Source organism: Phascolarctos cinereus, unplaced genomic scaffold (assembly GCF_003287225.1).
Source record: "Phascolarctos cinereus isolate Bilbo 61053 unplaced genomic scaffold, phaCin_HiC Scaffold_2;HRSCAF=192, whole genome shotgun sequence".
Lineage (NCBI taxonomy): Eukaryota > Metazoa > Chordata > Mammalia > Diprotodontia > Phascolarctidae > Phascolarctos > Phascolarctos cinereus.
In genome coordinates this window covers 110,042,562-110,059,078 of record NW_027555625.1, presented here as the reverse complement: position 1 = coordinate 110,059,078, position 16,517 = coordinate 110,042,562, and the positions used below count along the sequence as shown (strand labels likewise).

General features: G+C 37.7%; 1 pseudogene; it reads right to left on the bottom strand.

Moving 5' to 3' along the window:
- Positions 1-4,030: 4,030 nt before the first annotated feature.
- On the bottom strand, positions 4,031-16,079 carry LOC110207556 (mitochondrial import inner membrane translocase subunit TIM50 pseudogene; annotated as a pseudogene).
- Between the last annotated feature and the right edge of the window lie 438 nt (positions 16,080-16,517).

Sequence of the window (16,517 nt, the reverse complement as noted above, 5' to 3'; positions counted from 1 at the left end):
AATTGTCAGATTCCCCAGGACTGGTCAGTCCTCTGAGAGGGGGTCCTTAGTGGAGAGGAAGGGGGAAGCAGCCTTGGGCCTAACTGTGGCTTTTATCTTTAGAATCATGGATTATTCTTGGTAGTTGGGAATAATACAGCATGTTTACTGTAATTGAGAAACTTTATTGAAGTCATTAAGTCAAATAATATTGAGCAGTATAGCTAAGCAGTATAACTAGGCTATAAAGAAAGTAGAGGGAGAGAAACAAAAGGTCTGGGTAATCTATAAATGGGGCAATCAGATCTATTAGTAATTGGGTGTTGGCTATAAAGAACATTATTTGTGATGGCTGTTTATTAAAAGTGAAACTAGATAGTAATTTTTTGTGAATATTTATGACTTATAGAGGTAGTGTATTATAGTGGACAGAGAGATGCCTGGGAGTCAAGAAGACCTGAGTCCAAATTTTGCCTCTGATGCATACTAGATATATGATCCTGGGCAACTTTTTAGTGCTCTAGACAACTCTGTAAGGCTTTAAGTTATAGAGAAAGTATTCACATGCAGTTTCAATTTCATGTAACCAAAGACAGCTATTTTATTTTTTATAATTGCTTCTATTCCTTGTTGGTTAAGAATGCATCTCCTACTAATAGCTGCGTGGAGTATATGATTTGCTTCTCTTCTAATTTTTTAATAGCATGACCTTTGAGGGCCATCTTCAGTGGTCCTGATCTATATCTGGCCACTGGACCCAAATGGCTCCAGAGGAGAAAGTGAGGCTGGTGACCTTGCACAGCCCTGCCTCACTTAAATCCAATTCATGGCATCACCTCCCAGATGTCATGGTCCTCTTTGAGAACAAAGGACAAACAACAAAAAGCATGGCCTTTAATGTTGAGGTCATGTATCCATATGTTGTAGAATATAGCACAAAGCATTGGTCTAAGCCTAATTTCTGCCACACCATTTTCCCAGCAGCATTTGTTTTTAGTCAAATAGGAAGTTCTTTCCCATATAACTTATATTTTCAGCTTTATTGAACACTGGGTTATTGAGTTCCATTGCTTCTGATTCTCCCTTGTCTAGTCTGTTCTTTTGAGATATATATATTTATATAATTTACCAATACCAGGTAATTTTGATGACTGCTGGTTTATGATATAGTTTGAGGTCTGGAAGTGTTATTCCCCCCTCATCCCAACCTCTTTTCATTATTTCCCTTGATATTCTAGATATTTTTAAAAACTGAATTTTGTAGTTATTTTTATCATAAAGTACCATTTTGATAGTTTGATTGGTATAGCATTAGAAGTTTAAATGGACTTTGGTAGCATTGTAATTTTTACTATATTGTCATGCCCCAGCCATGAGCACTAAATAATTCTCCAGCTATTTAAGTTGTTCTTTATTTCTTTAAGGAGAATTTTATAATTAAATCTATACAAATCTTTTGTGTGTAATGGTAGATTGATCCCCAGACACTTTATGCATTTTGCAGTTATTTGGAATGGGATTTCCTTTTCTATTATTAGTACTCTTGGATTTTGTTATTGCAAAAATGCAGTTGATTTTTTTTAGGATTTATTTTATAGGCTGCTACTTTGCTAAAGCTATTAATTGTTTTAATTAGTATCTTTGCTGATCCCCTAGGATTTTCCAAGTATGCCATCATGTCATCATCAAATAGGGATAGTTTCATCTCCTCTTTAATTATATTTATGTCTTTAATTTCTTTCTCTTGTCTTATTGCTGATGTTAGGATTTCCAGGACTATATCAAATAATAGTAGGAAGAGTGGGCATCTTTGCTTTACTTCCAGAATTACTGGAAAAGTGTATCCCCACTGCATGTGATGCGTCCTTTTGGTTTTAGATAGATACTTTTCATGGCAATAAAAAAGATCCCTAATGATGGATGCCCATCAATTGGGGAATGGTTAAACAAGCTGTGGTATATGATTGTGATGGAGTATTATTGTGCTATAAGAAATGATGAGCAGGCAGACTTCAGAAAAACCTGGAAAGACTTCCATGAACTGATGCAAAGTGAAGTGAGCAGAACCAGGAAAACATTGTACACAGTAACAGCAAGATTGTATGATGAAGAATTGTGAATGACTTAGCTATTCTCAGCAATACAACGATCCAAGACAATCCCAAAGGACTAATGATGAAGCATACTATCCACCTCCAGAGAAAGAACTGATATTGTTTGAATACAGACTGAAGCATGCTATTTTCACTTTCTTTCTTTCATTCTTTTTCTTTTATTCAAGTCTTCCTGTGCAAAATGACTAATATGGAAATGTTTTATGTGATTGAACATGTATAACCTATATCTAATTGCTTACTGTCACAGAAGGGAGAGGGAGAGAAAGAGGGATAGAATTTGGCACTTAAAACTTAAAAAAACCCCCAAATATTAAAAAATTGTTTTAACATGTAATTGGGGAAAAATAAACTAGACAAAATTTTTTAAAGGTTCCTATATGCTAATCCTTTTTTTTTTTAGCATAAATGCTGTACTTTGTGAAAGGCATTTTCTGCATCTATGAAGATCATATGGTTTTAGATGTTTTGTTTTAATGTGATTAATTATATTTATTGCTTTACTAATGTTGAGCCACTGGAATAGAGTAGACATACAATTTACAGCAGCAAACAAACACAATAACCTTGTATTTGACAAGTGTAAAGACTTAAGATTTTGGGATAAGAATTCATTATTTGACAAAAAAAACTGTTGGGAAAGCTGGAAAGAAGTATGGCAGAAACTGGGGATAGACCATTATCTTATACCCTTTACCAAGATAGGGTCAAAATGGATACATGACCTAGATATAGAGATTTTGCAAGAAAATTAGAAGAACATGGAACATATTACTTATCAGACTTATGGATAGGTAAAGAACTGATGAATAAACAAGAGATAGAAAGTAAAGTTATGTGTAAAATGGATAATTTCAATTACATTAAATTTTAAAGTTTTTGTGCAAATAAAACAAATGTAACCAAGATCAGAAGGAAAGCAGAAAATTGGGGAACATTTTTATAGACTACCAGGTAAAAGTTTCATGTCTAAAATACATAAAGAACTTTGTAAAATCTGTAAAAATATGTCATTCCCCAATTGATAGTTGGCCAAAGGATATGAACAGGCAGTTTTCCAATGAAGAAATCAAAACAATTTATAGTCATATGAAAAAATGCTCTAAATCATTATTAGAGAAATACAAATTAAGACAACCTTGAGATATCATTTTATACCTACCAGATTGGCTAAAACGATTGAAGGGGAAAGTAACAAATGTTGAAAGGATTATGGAAAAATTGGGACACATTCATTGTTGGTGGAATTGTGAACTGATCCAACCATTTTGGAGAGCAGTCTGTAATTATGCCCAATTATTCCCAGGGGTGGGAAACCTGTGGCCTCAAGGCTAGATGTGGCCTTCTAGATCCTTGCGTACAGCCTTTTATCTGAATCCAAGTTTTATGGAACAAAGACTTTAATTAAGGGGATTTGTTCTGTGAAGTTTGGATTTGGTCAAAAGGGCCATACTTGAGGACCTAGAGAGCCTCTAGGCCACAGGTTCCCCACCTCTGACCTATACCCTTTGACCCAGCAATACTGCTACTAGGTCTATTTCCAGAGATGATTAGGGAAAAAGAAAAAGAACCTATGTGTTCTGAAATTTTTATAGGAGCAAAGAACTGGACATTGCAGAGATGCCTGTCAATTGGGGAACGGCTGAACAAGTTGTGGTGCCACAAGAAATGTTGAGTTCAATGATCTTAGAAAAACATAGAAAGACTTGCATGAAATAATGAAGAGTGAAATGACCTTCAGTCTGCTTTTGAAGGTTCTACAGCCACAGGAAATAAAGTTCTTGCCACCAAAGCCCCTGGCACAGTCAGATGGTTCAACATTTAATTTTATTATTCTATTTCTGACTCTAGGGTGGACTTCATTGCCAAGTTGACCCTGGCCCAGGAGGCCTGGGGCAGGGAGGCTCCCATGGCCAGGGAGGCAAGAAAGGAGATTTTCAGGGCTGTTTGAGTGGCTGCCAGAGGCAACTGGTGAGGGAGCTAAAGAGGCTTTTGGTACCATTGGCAAGGTCTCCATTCACTGCTGTTCCTCCTAGTCCAGTAGAGTCTATTACTGTATGAAGGTTTCCAGCAGGTTGGTCTTCTAGGGTATAGGTTTCTAAGATTGTCCCAGCATCCTCCACCCCATTCAGGGCAATGGTTTTGAGGAAGGTAGACAGGCCCAGGCCTAGTCGAGTCATCAGAGTCACAGGGCTGCACCATTATGAGACTGAAGCCTAAAAGCCTCCTTACAGTCAACCACTACCAGGCATGTTGGGTCACTTTTTAGGCATGAGATGTCCTTGATATCGTGACATCCATCCTGAAAGAGGTGGTATGAGATAAAGTCATGAGGGTCCACACTATTGATGAGGAGAAATATTGTCATGCCAGTTTTAGAAATGAAGATCACAGTGAGTAGGGGAGACTGCTGGAAAGAGGATCTCAATACCCAGATGCTTTTTGAACCTTCAGCCTATGGCCAGTGATCACTCAGAGTGCAGCAGGATGCCTGTCAGCTGCAGGACTAGACTGGACTGGGGTTGGTAATATGGCTTTAGCATTTAGCTCAATGATCATTTGTCCAAAATTCTTAAAATACTTGTCTGTTCTCCGGAGCTGCTGAATGAGCACAAGATCATTGTCAAACTCATCTGTCATCTTTTTGCCATTCTCATTCACAGAGTTGCTTCCAAAGACATAAATTAGGTTTACAGTGTCCCCATCCCCAAGGAGCACTGCTCGGCATAGCTGGGGCCCTCTCGCTGCTACTGTTTGTGTTATGCAGGTGAAGGCAAACCCTGAATCTGGCTCTGTCCTGGGTCATGCAGTGGGCTCATCATGTGTATGCATGAGGCCACTAGGCTCAGCTGGGCTGTAGCCACAGTCAGTACATGCCCTGAAGGCACAAAGGCAGTGCCAACACCTGCCACCACCAAGGCCTGAGACTGATATCATGTTGTCAATGGAAATGACATTAAAGAAGGGACCTTAACATCTGCTTTGCCTCTGCACCCTAAGAACCATGGGCTTTTCCTTTCTGACTTGCAGCTAAAATCTTCCATATGTATTGTTTCCCCCATTAGAATATTGAGCTCCTTGAGAGCAGAGACTTTTATTTTTCTATTTGTATCCCTTACATTTAGTAGAATACTTTGCACATATTAGGTGCATAATAAATGCTTTATTTATTCATTTCTTATAGCAAATGTACTTCTTTCACACATATTCTAAGAGTCCGAAGAGTGTGAAAACTTTCAGTTTTGGCGATAGTGTATTTCAGTACATTGGACCCACTTTCAAAACTCTTATTAGAAAACAGAAGTCTAAATTCATGAAGCTTAAAGGGTTAGAATATATATTGATCACATTGGGAAATTTTTTTTTAGCTGAAAGATAAATATGCCAATCCTCATTCATTAAAATTAAAAGTAGCACGATCAGATTATTTTCCATGAGGGATTTAGCTTTAATGACTTCTAAGAAGAACTCAACAATCTGGCAGAGAAGTCAGATACAGAAGGTAGATGAACAAGGCTCATGGAAGGGAGAAGAAACATACAATTGACACACCCATTAGAATGTGAACTACTCTCGGTTTGGCTTGAGGATGGGTTGCCGTGGGCATCATTGAGGGAACACATGTCCCTACTGCTGCTGTATCTATTTCCTCCTGTTTTGGGGGTGGATTACTGCAACTTTGTAAGTTTCTCATAACTTCCATTTTGGCAATCAGCTTTTTGGTGGGAATTAGGACCAGGAAAACAAATCCTTATGTTACTTCCTTCACTTGAAGAATGAAGAACACAGGGATGTTTTCTGTTTCTCTTGGTGGTAACCAGGCTCAAAACCTCAGCATTATCATTAACTCTTTCCTCTTCTGTACCTCCAACATCCAACCAGGTGCCAAGCCCATTTGATTCTATCTTCATAACATCTCTCCCATCCATCCCTTTCTCTCACCTCACACTGTCCTACCTTGTCATTTTTCACCTGGAACACTGCGATTGCCTTTTCACTGGCCTCTTGTCTCTAGTGTCTGCCCCCTTTCCAATCCATCTTTTACGCAGCAGGTAAATAATCTTTCTAATTGACTGTCTGGCCACATCACTCTATTGATTAAAAAAAAAAACAAATTTCAGTGCATCTTTATTGCCTTTATTATAAAATATAAACTCCTCTGCCTGGCATTTAAGAACCTCTATCTTCATAAGTTCAAATCTGGCCTCAGATGCTTAGTAGCTGTGTGACCCTGGGCAAGTCACTTATGCTTGTTTGCCTCAGTTCCCCACTGGTAAAAATGAGCTGGAGAAGGAAATGGCAAACCATCCCAGTATCTTCACCAAGAAAACAACGAATGGGGTCATAAAGAGTCAGACCACAGCTGAAATGACTGAACCACCACCACCACCATTACCACCAGTCTGGCTTCAAACTACTTTTCTAGTCGTATTTTACATTGCCCTCCATATACTCAATGTTCTAGCCAAAGTGGATTTCTTGATGTTGCCCAAACTCTGCCACCTATCTCCCATTTCCATACAGCCGTACAGGCTATCCTCCATTGATATCTTCTTTCAAAATCCTTTTCTTCTAAGGCTTCACTTGGATGCTGCTTTCATCATGAAACCTTTCCTGATTCCTTAAGTGAAAGTGTTCCCTTATTCCTCAAATTTTGTTAAGGCACACTGTATCTCTCCTTTGGCCCCATCTCAGTCAACATTGTATTATGTTTATTATATTAGAGACTCTCATGTTTCTTCTTTGTTTCCTTGATGACTAATACTGTGCCCTGCATACACTTAATATGTGTTGAATTGAATAAATTTATTAGATGCCCATGTGCAGGGCTCTATGCTAGATAGTGGACATGTTAAAAACAAACAAATAATTCTTGTACTCAAGGCGTTTATAATCTAGTGGAAAGTAAGAAATAGGCATACAAATAATTGTAAGACAAGTTAGAATGGTGAGTGCTTGTTGCTGTCCAGTCATTTTTCATTCATGTCTCCATTTGGGGTTTCTTGGCAAAGATAATGGAGTGATTTGCCATTTCCTTTTCCAGCTCATTTTACAGATGAGGAACTGAGGCAAACAGGGTTAAGTGACTTGCCCATGGTCACACAGTAAGTGTCTGAGGCAGGATTTGAGCTCATGAAGATGAGTCTTCCTGATCCCAAGCCAAGTGTTCTATCCCCTATGTCATCCAGCTGCCTTGTTAAGTTGCTTGCAACAAAAAGACTAGCATGGAAGATTCAAGAAAGAGGATGTCATTTTTAGTTGGGGGAATCATGAGAGCTTCATGAAAGAATTAGCACTGAGCTTAGTCTTACATGAAGAAAAGGATTTCACTTTTCAGGGAAATGACAACAATCTATTTCAAGCATGACTTGTAGGTCTTCTGGTAAATGTTAACAACCAGCTTTCCAAAAAACAAAACAAAAAAATCCTCCAAACCACCCACAAACTTAAGTTTAATCTGTGTTATCAACATTTTCTCCATCACTTTCTTAGGTCTAGAAATCAACAAAACAACAAACAACAAAACAATAAATCAAGCCCTGATTTGTAGCACTGATTTCGGAGGTGTAAATGTTCAAATTGAAAATTCAACAATTGGTCCAAGCTGGCTTCAGCACACCCCTGGGAGTGAGCAAACTCCCAGGGGCAGGAGAGGGCAGGATGGGCCTAGGAAACAGTTAATAGCTTAAATAGAGTTAGAGACTCCAAGTGTAAAGGAGGTCGACCTGTGGTCAGGATGCTGTTATTGTGTGGCTCCAAGTGAGGCAGAATAGACATCTCTAGCCTCTTCTCCCTCCATCCTTCTTCAAGGGAGACTTTCATTCCTGCCAGGAAGGTAATCAGGAGGTTGGGGCTAGAAGCCACCTTTCTACTCTCCTCAGAGAGAGGGGGTAGTGGTTAGAAGTATATTCTTCTACTCCTTTAAATACTTTTCATCTAGGATATATAATCAAGTTCAAACTAACTTCTGACAACATTGACATTATTTATTAGACTCCCAGGCTTTATACTAAAACCTGACCCCTTTCTTACCAAATAGCTGTTCCATAAATAACATGCATATTGAATAGAAAAGAAATCCATTTATCCAAATTGTGGCAAAACAGAAATCAGAGAAGGTGTACATAGGAGGATATATATGTATGTATGTATGTGTGTAATACATAGATACAGTACACACACACACACACATATGTATATATATATATATATATATTATATATATTAGATAATTCATAACAAAGGCCCTCTACTATTGGGAGTAGGATAATTCAGTTCAACCAAGAGGAAGAATCCTTGATTTCACCCAAGGGGAAACTCCCTGAAGTCTCTACTGTAGCTAGCTGGGAATAGGGACATGATAGAGATTGCCTACTCCTCCCATATCTTTCCAGTCTTTTCCTTTAGTACCCTGAAGTGGGGTTGTTCTCTTCCATCTTCACTTTCAAACCTGGAAGCCAGAAGAAAGACTTGAAGCTTGAGGATTCCCAAAGAGGATTCCTAAATACTTGAGCTCTCCCAATCTCTTGCCAACCCCTGTCCCACCCCTCACACAGGGCAGGGCATTCATTTCTGTTCATAAGGAATCCCATACATTGGGCTTTGGGACACGGGTAACATTCCATTTTATAGAAAAAAAAGAGTGGGAAGGAAAGTATTGTGAAACATGACTCAAAAGACAGGTTGTGAAGGGACCAAAATGCCAGCCTAGAGTTAATACTTTATTCAGTAAGCAAATAAAAACCATTGAAGATTTTTAGGCAGAGTAGTGACATGAATGAATAAATGAATGAAAAGCAATTTTTTTAAACATGAAATTTTTTTTTTCAATTACTAAACTTTTTTTTCTTCCTTCTATTTCTCTACTCCTTCCAGGGAAAAGAAAAAAGAAAAAAAAACACCTCATAACAAATAAACAATTGCCATATTGGCCATATTGGCCATATCCAAAATGTGTGTCTAATTCTTTATGTTAGTCTATCACCTCTCTCTCAGTTGGCAGGAAGTAGTCTTCGTCATTGGTCCTGTGGAAACATGATTGACAATTGCACCTCTTAGAGCACTTACATATTTCAAAAATGTTGATTTTTATAATATTGATGTTATAGAATAAAATTGTTCTCCTGATTCTGCTCACCTCACTCTACAATAGTTCATATAAATTTTCCCAGGTTTTTTTGAAACCATTCTATTCCATCATTTCTTACAATAACACTTTATTATATTACTATACCATAATTTGTTTAGTTGTCCCCAAATTGATGGTGACTTTCTTACTTTCCAGTTCTTTGTCATGACAAAAAAGGCTATTTTAAGTATTTTTGTACATATTGCACCTTTTACTCTTCCTTTGATCGTTTTGGAGTATAGGCCTATTGGGGTATTTTAGGGTCAAAGGATATGTGCAGCCTAATAACTTTGGGGGCATAGCTCCAAATTGCTTTCCAGGATTGCCTTACCAATTCACAGCCTCACCAACAATGCCCATTTCCCCATAACCCCCTTAACATTTGTCATTTTTCTTTTTTGTCAACTTTGCCAATCAAAAAAGCAATTATTAAATAATTTTACACCAAGCATTGTGATATGTGATGTGTGATACCTACTGAGGATAAAAATGGAAATTTCTCTGAAGGAGCTTACATTCTTATTGAGAAAGGTTACATATGTTTTCTTTCATAACATGACTAACCTAGAAATATGTTTTGCATGATTGCATATGAATAACCTATATCAAGTTGCTTATTGTCTCAGGGAGCGGAGAGGGGAAGGAAGAAGGGAGAGAATTTGGAACTCAAAATTTTAAAAAATGAATGTAAAAAATTGAGTTTTTTACATGTAATTGGGAAAAATGAAATAATATTAAAAAAGAAATATTTTATATATATATATAAGAGGGTTTAGATGTAGGACAGAAAGTAAGACCCAGAGGTCTTTGGAGTGTGGCTATAAGGCAGAAAGTGTGGCTCAGTGGTCTGCCATCTTAGTGGGAAAATATTAGTGACTCCATGTTCATTCAAGAGATATGAGTGTCATTGTACATCCTTAGCCAGAAGACTAGAAAGGTTGGGCCCACAACCATTGGGAAGGGGGAAATGGACTTAAGGGTCAGACTAGAGTGGGTACTCTGGGCTTCTTTGTATTACAGAGTGGGTGGAGTGGGGGATGTCAGTGACCAGCTAGGAGGGGGAAAAGCAAATCCTGGTAGTATGTGATCAAGTGGTAGGCTGAGGTGAGTGAAGGGCTCCCACAACCTGGTATGTTATACCTTCAAGCCTAATGGGATCATTAGGCTAGGCAAGAAATGATGAAACTCTGTACTAGAATGGTAGAGTGAAAAGGAAGGATTAACAGATGGAAGAGATACAGAAGATACAGAGTTGATAAGATTTATAATTAATATAATATGAAGGGTAGGGGAGATGAAAGAATTAAAAATAGTTTTGAGGTTTTTGGCCTTGACTTGGAAAGTTCTGATGTTATCAAGAGAAATATAAAAGTTAGGAAGAAGGACAGATTTTAGGGGAACATGGGTTCTGTTTTAGACATATGGAATGAGTTGACAGTGGGACATTGGATGGAATTATCTAAGAGTCAAGTGGAGATTTGGCGTTAGAGTTCAAAAGAGAGGCCAGGGTGAAGATCTAGATTTGAGAATAATATGAAAAGGATTGGTAGTTGAAGCCAAGAAAGAAGACTAGATTGCAAAAGAAAAGAGTAAAGAAAGAAGAGGAGAGAGTTAAGGATAGAGTTTTGGAAGATATTCAGTTTGGTTAAGGTAAGCTATACCTCATGAAGAATCAGTGGTTCTTCCAACCTGATTGGTTGACAAGAAGGTGAAGTGTCATTTTCCAAAGGACCTTCTTGGGCTACTACCAGGTTAGGTCAGTTGGCTGCTCCTCAGCTCATTTCCATAAAGCTAAGTACATGAAAACAGAGCCCAAACAATAACCCTTGTAGTAACTACCTCACAGAACTGTTGCATGGCTCAAATAAGAGAATTGTATATAAAGCACTTTGTAAACTTCATGATGATATCAATATCAATTATCATCATCATCAGTTACAGTAAGATCACAGCATACTGGAGGTAGGAGGGACCTTAGAAACTGCCTAGTCTAAATCTCATTTCATAAATGAGGAAGTTGAAATCCAGGGAGGTGAGGTATCTTGTTGAGGGTCACATAAGGTAATTAAGAACTGAGCTGACAGTAGAACTCTGGTGATTCCAAATCCAAAGCTCTTTCCCCTTTGCCATGGTGCATTTGAATATACTTTAGAGAAGAAAAATACTTTGGGACCTGGTCCTTGGATAATTCAGCTGAAAGCAGACAGACTACAAGGTGTTGTTTGTCTTTTAGTATTTGGTCTTCATTGAAGTCTTGGAAATGATGAAACTTTCCACACAAACTTTTATGCTTTCTGTTTTAAACTTTAATGAATCACCGTAAAGGATAAACCCTCTCAAGCCCTGTGCAGAGACTGTGAGAGTTTTATTCATGTTAGGTCTTCTTTCATTTCTACCTCTCCAGGTATATTCTGGACTTTATGACTTATTATTTTATGAGCTGTCTATTTAACTAAGAAATCACATTGAAATAAGAAAGGAGAGAAAATTTTAAAATCACTGTATTATTACAGTTGTTGTATGTTTCTCTGTGGAGAGAGAAGAATATGTGAACTTCCCACCCCCCTCTCTTTGGCCTTTTCTTCCCCAGGCCGCTTGGCACTTAAAAGGAAAGCAACAAAAAATACAATATTTTGAAGAGATGGGAGAAAATATTTTAAAATGTTCAAACAAGAAACATCTTGTTTGGTCCCAGATCTTACCTAGCAGCTCTACTCTTCTGACTGTCAGTTCTATTTCCATTCAGACACAGTTGCACATCTGGTCTTCAGCATTCATGTCTGATTCTAATACCCCTGATGAAGTGTCTTTTATCACGTCTAGTGGTAGTCTTTGTTAGGAATTCATTAGATCCATGCTGAGATTGGATATAATTCTGTCCACTGCTTTATGTGAAACCTTACAGGCAAGGATATATACTGATAATTATTGAAATTTTGCAAGCTTTATGTAAAACTGAATTTTTCCTCACTGTATCAGTCACCAGCCTATTAAGACTTTGTTGGATTAGAGTTGTTTGGTAAATTTTAAATGATATTATCATTTCAAAAGTAAGCTCCAATTTAATCCCCATTCCTCAAAGCTTCCTCATTAACTTGATGGCTTTTGTTCATGAATATACATCTGTAATTATGTATACACATAAAATATATATGTATATATAAACATGTATGCATGTAAACATATACTTATACATACACACATATAATGTTAGTATACATATGAGAACTATTTTATATATGTATGAAACATCTACCAAATAGGAATGTATATGAAAGAGATCTTTCATATATACATGTGTGTATGTATATATGTATGCATGTATGTGTATGTATATATATGCATGTGTGTGTGAATGTTGCTTCTTTGACTATTGGGTGAATATCAACATTTTGTCACGTTTGAAAAATTACAAGCAATTAATTGCACTCTCATAATGACTCTCCTGAGGAAAGTACTTTCTATCCCAAGATTACTGGCCCCATTTTTCTGAATGAAAGAGAGGAAAGGAGAAGCTGAGATGTAAATAAAGTTAGTGCCAGGAGAAGGATAAATGATATCTGGGTCCTGCTCACATATGCTATTTTTCCAAGGGACAGAATTATTGACTTTTAGGACTTAGCCTGGTGGGAAGGGTTTTGTGAGTAAACTTCCCCAACAGAGATCTATTCAGGTCCTGTAAGTTAACAAAAAAGCCTGTAGTTTGTGCTATAGTCTTTCAAAAGAGCTCTATGCTCCAGATGGTTGACCAGTACTACTATGTGTGTATGACAGAGGGGGCGCTGTGGTGCCTTGTGAACAATATTTTTCCATCCAAGTTCTTAGAGCTTTGTGTCTTTGAGTCACGGACACTATCTGTTGCAGAGATTTCTTACATAAGGTTTTGCTTAGAGTAGTGGGCAGACATAAATAAACTGCCATGAAAAGCCTTCATTTACTGATAACTGACACCATGCCTGTTTGGATGGGGTCTTCCAAGTGGAAAAGCATTGGGCTGATTGTTAGAAGATTGGGTTTTAATTCTAGTTCTGCCACTAATTAGTTTGTGTAGTAAGTAGTATGATGCAGTAGAAAGCATGCTGGATAGGGAAGTAGAAGATCTGGGTTCAGATCCCTGCTTTGCCCCAGATAGTTTTACTGGGGTAAGAAGACTGGAAAGATAGGAGGGGGTTGGGCTTATGCCCTAGTGAAGAATGTGGACCCTGGATGGAGGCTGATTGCCAAGCTGCCTTTGTCTAGTCTTTTTGTTCTTGCCCTTAATTTCACTTGCACACTAATTAAGGAGCATTCTGGGAATGAGGGGGAGATTGGTCAAGGAAAACCCACTCTACCCTTTCCCTACCTCCATTTGTGGACTCTTTGGAGGAAAGGCAACATCACCAAAATTGGTTATGGAAATACAGACTCAATCTAAAACATTTAATAGGAGTTAAAAGGAATTTGTAACTTCAAGTTGGATAATTTTCCAGAACCAAGAACCTTATGAATTGTCACCAGAAGAGAAGTTGTTAAAAAAAAAATAGCCTTAATGTTAGCTAGCAGGATTCTTCTAGCGGTTGCAGGTTGCCTGGCTATGGTAGCTCATAGCCATAAGGTATCCACTAAAAGAACATTGACTTTCTCTTTTGAGGAAGAAACTTTATAGCTCGAGAAACTTTCATTATTATATTGTGAGCTCTTTGAGGGCAGGATGACTATGCTTTGCCTTTCTTTGTATACCTTAGCATTTAGCATGGTGCCTGGCACACAGTAGGCACTTAATAAATGCTTATTGACTGACTAGCTACTGTACCCTAGTCTATGGTAGCAGAGAAAAGTTTGGCAGATAAGCATATTTTAGAAGATTGAAAACCCCTAGTAAAGCCTTGATAATCTGCTCGTGTGCACATCAGGAAGCACTTTATAGCAGTCTAAGCTGATCTGGTTACTCAGATGACAATCACTTCTGAGATTTGTATCATAGATTGAAGTTCAGCGTTCTTCTCCCCTATCTGCTGCCCCTTTTTCTAAACTTCAAGGAGGATACCTGGGAAAGAGAGATGACTCCAGAGAGCCAGCATGAACGTTGAGATTTCTGTTAATCCTCTTGAAGACCACAAAAAGAAAGACATTAATTCTCTGACAGCCAAAAAATGTGAAAGCAGAGTCTTCTGGTATTTCTATACCCCCTGGCAAAACAAAGACAGACCCTTGAAAGGGTCAGTCTTTATGAGTTGAAGGATTATGTATGTTAGCTAAGGGGAAAGGCATATTATCCATATACGCCAAGGGACACTGTGGTGCAAAGTTAGTGATTTTCATCCTTTTTAATTTCTGTAGTTAATGTAGTTAGTGACTTGTAAGATGGAATTTTCTTGCAGTAGTTTTTAGCAAGATAGTGTGAAGTTTTCTCCAGAGTAGTTTAATTTTGAAAAGCAATATGATGTAGAGCTAAACCTGGAAGGTTCTGAAGAGCAGCATTTGACTTATCCTGGCTGTCTGGCTGGTTTCCCTTCTTTAATGTTCTGAGGCTTCTTTTGCTGATTTTAGACTGGATACAGGTACTTATCATAGTTTCTCTCTTCATTTCTTAATCATGGTTCAGCCTGGCATTCCTTTGTTTTCTTTTTTGGAGTACATATGTGGGAACTGGGCTGCTCTGTTCCTATTCATTCTGCCATCTTGATCAGAAGTCTTTGTAGATCATTTCCATTTTTTGATTTATCTTCCTTGGATTTTCATCCTTAAATGCCCTTGGGATGATTTTACTTAGTTAGATCTCTAACCAACCTTTCCTGTACATTGATTTTAGCTTCTACTGTTTCTGTGATTCTTATAATCTTCCATTATCCTTCTCCATGTGATTTTTCAAAAGAATTTATTTTCTAAATTGGTGGTGCCTGTTGCCGTCATCTCTCTTCACTTGTCAAGTAAGTCTAATGTTTGCTGGCTGGAATGCTTTTCAGAATCTTTTAGTCTCCTTGTTATGGCAATCTATTTATATTGGCTAAATATCTGTTTGAAATTGTTATAGTTTGTGGTTTGTGTCTATGTTCTTTTTCTGTTAATATCCCATTTTTCAACATCAATGATGTGTTTCGATATATTTCTTCTGTCCATATCCCATTTTGATCATTAATAATTTATTTGAATAGATCAGGGTTGAGCTATTTCAACTATATGTCATATCTTTTCCTAATTTTTATTCTTTCTTATAGCTTTGCACTAACTTGTGAATAGTCTGCACAAAGACAACTCATTTCATTTTGACTCTCAGTCTGTTAAAATTAAATTGTTAATATAATATTTTAATTTCTTGTCTATTAAAATTTAGTTGATTTCATTGTTTATGGTGTTATTTTCTGCTTAGTGTTTTTTGATTCTTCTTATAAAGAATAAATCTTTGGCTTCTCTCATTCTTTGTACCTGCCCTACATTTTCTGATCTATATCTTTCCATCTTCATCTATTCTCATTTTTGCATTGAAGTCCCTGAGTATCGAAGTGTATGTTAATTTAATTTGAAAGGTCTAAATGAGCTCTTTGTAAAACTCTTCTGCCTCATCACCCTCTGCAACAGGGGTTGGTGAATAAGTTGTAATTATTTTATTTTGATCAATTCTGGAGGTTTTTTGGACTTTTCCCCCCATTTTTTCTTGGGAATCAATAGGATTTTGTTTTTCATTAGGCTCTATTGGTTCACTTTCCTTCATATCACAGTATTTGCTTAGTAATTTTGGCTTCTATGAAAATTTTCTTATTTTTCTAACTTTAGTATCTTCTCAGTTCGTTTATCTGCTTATGTACTGGGATTTTCATTGAAGCTTTTTCACTTGATACTTTTGGCATTTCAGCCTTTTTCTTGCATTCCGCCGTCATTCACTCTTTGCTTCTCCCACTCCACTGATGTACAAGCCTCCAAGGCTGGGCTCCAGGGTTGCCTCAGATTCCTCAAGTTGGATGGTATGAGTGTTGCTCACCTCAGTTCCTTCCCTGAGTAACCTCTGCGGGATAAGGAGGGGAGGGAAGGACTGGCCACAGCTGGTTTTCCTGTCAGGCCCAATGACTGGATTCCCTCTGTACTTTCTAAGTACAGCTGCCTGTGCCAGCACATTTTTACCCAACTGATTTCAATGTGCATTCTCTGCCCTTTCTTCTTGTGGCTAGACAGAATCAGCTGTCTTTTAGGGTGGAGTGTCTAGACAGAGTCACTCTAGTCATGAGGCAATCCTTACAGTCAAATCTTCTGACCTATGAACTTTTTCTGTCTTCTTTGTGGCAGACACAGTGAAAGTAAAGGCAAGTCACTGAGTAAAA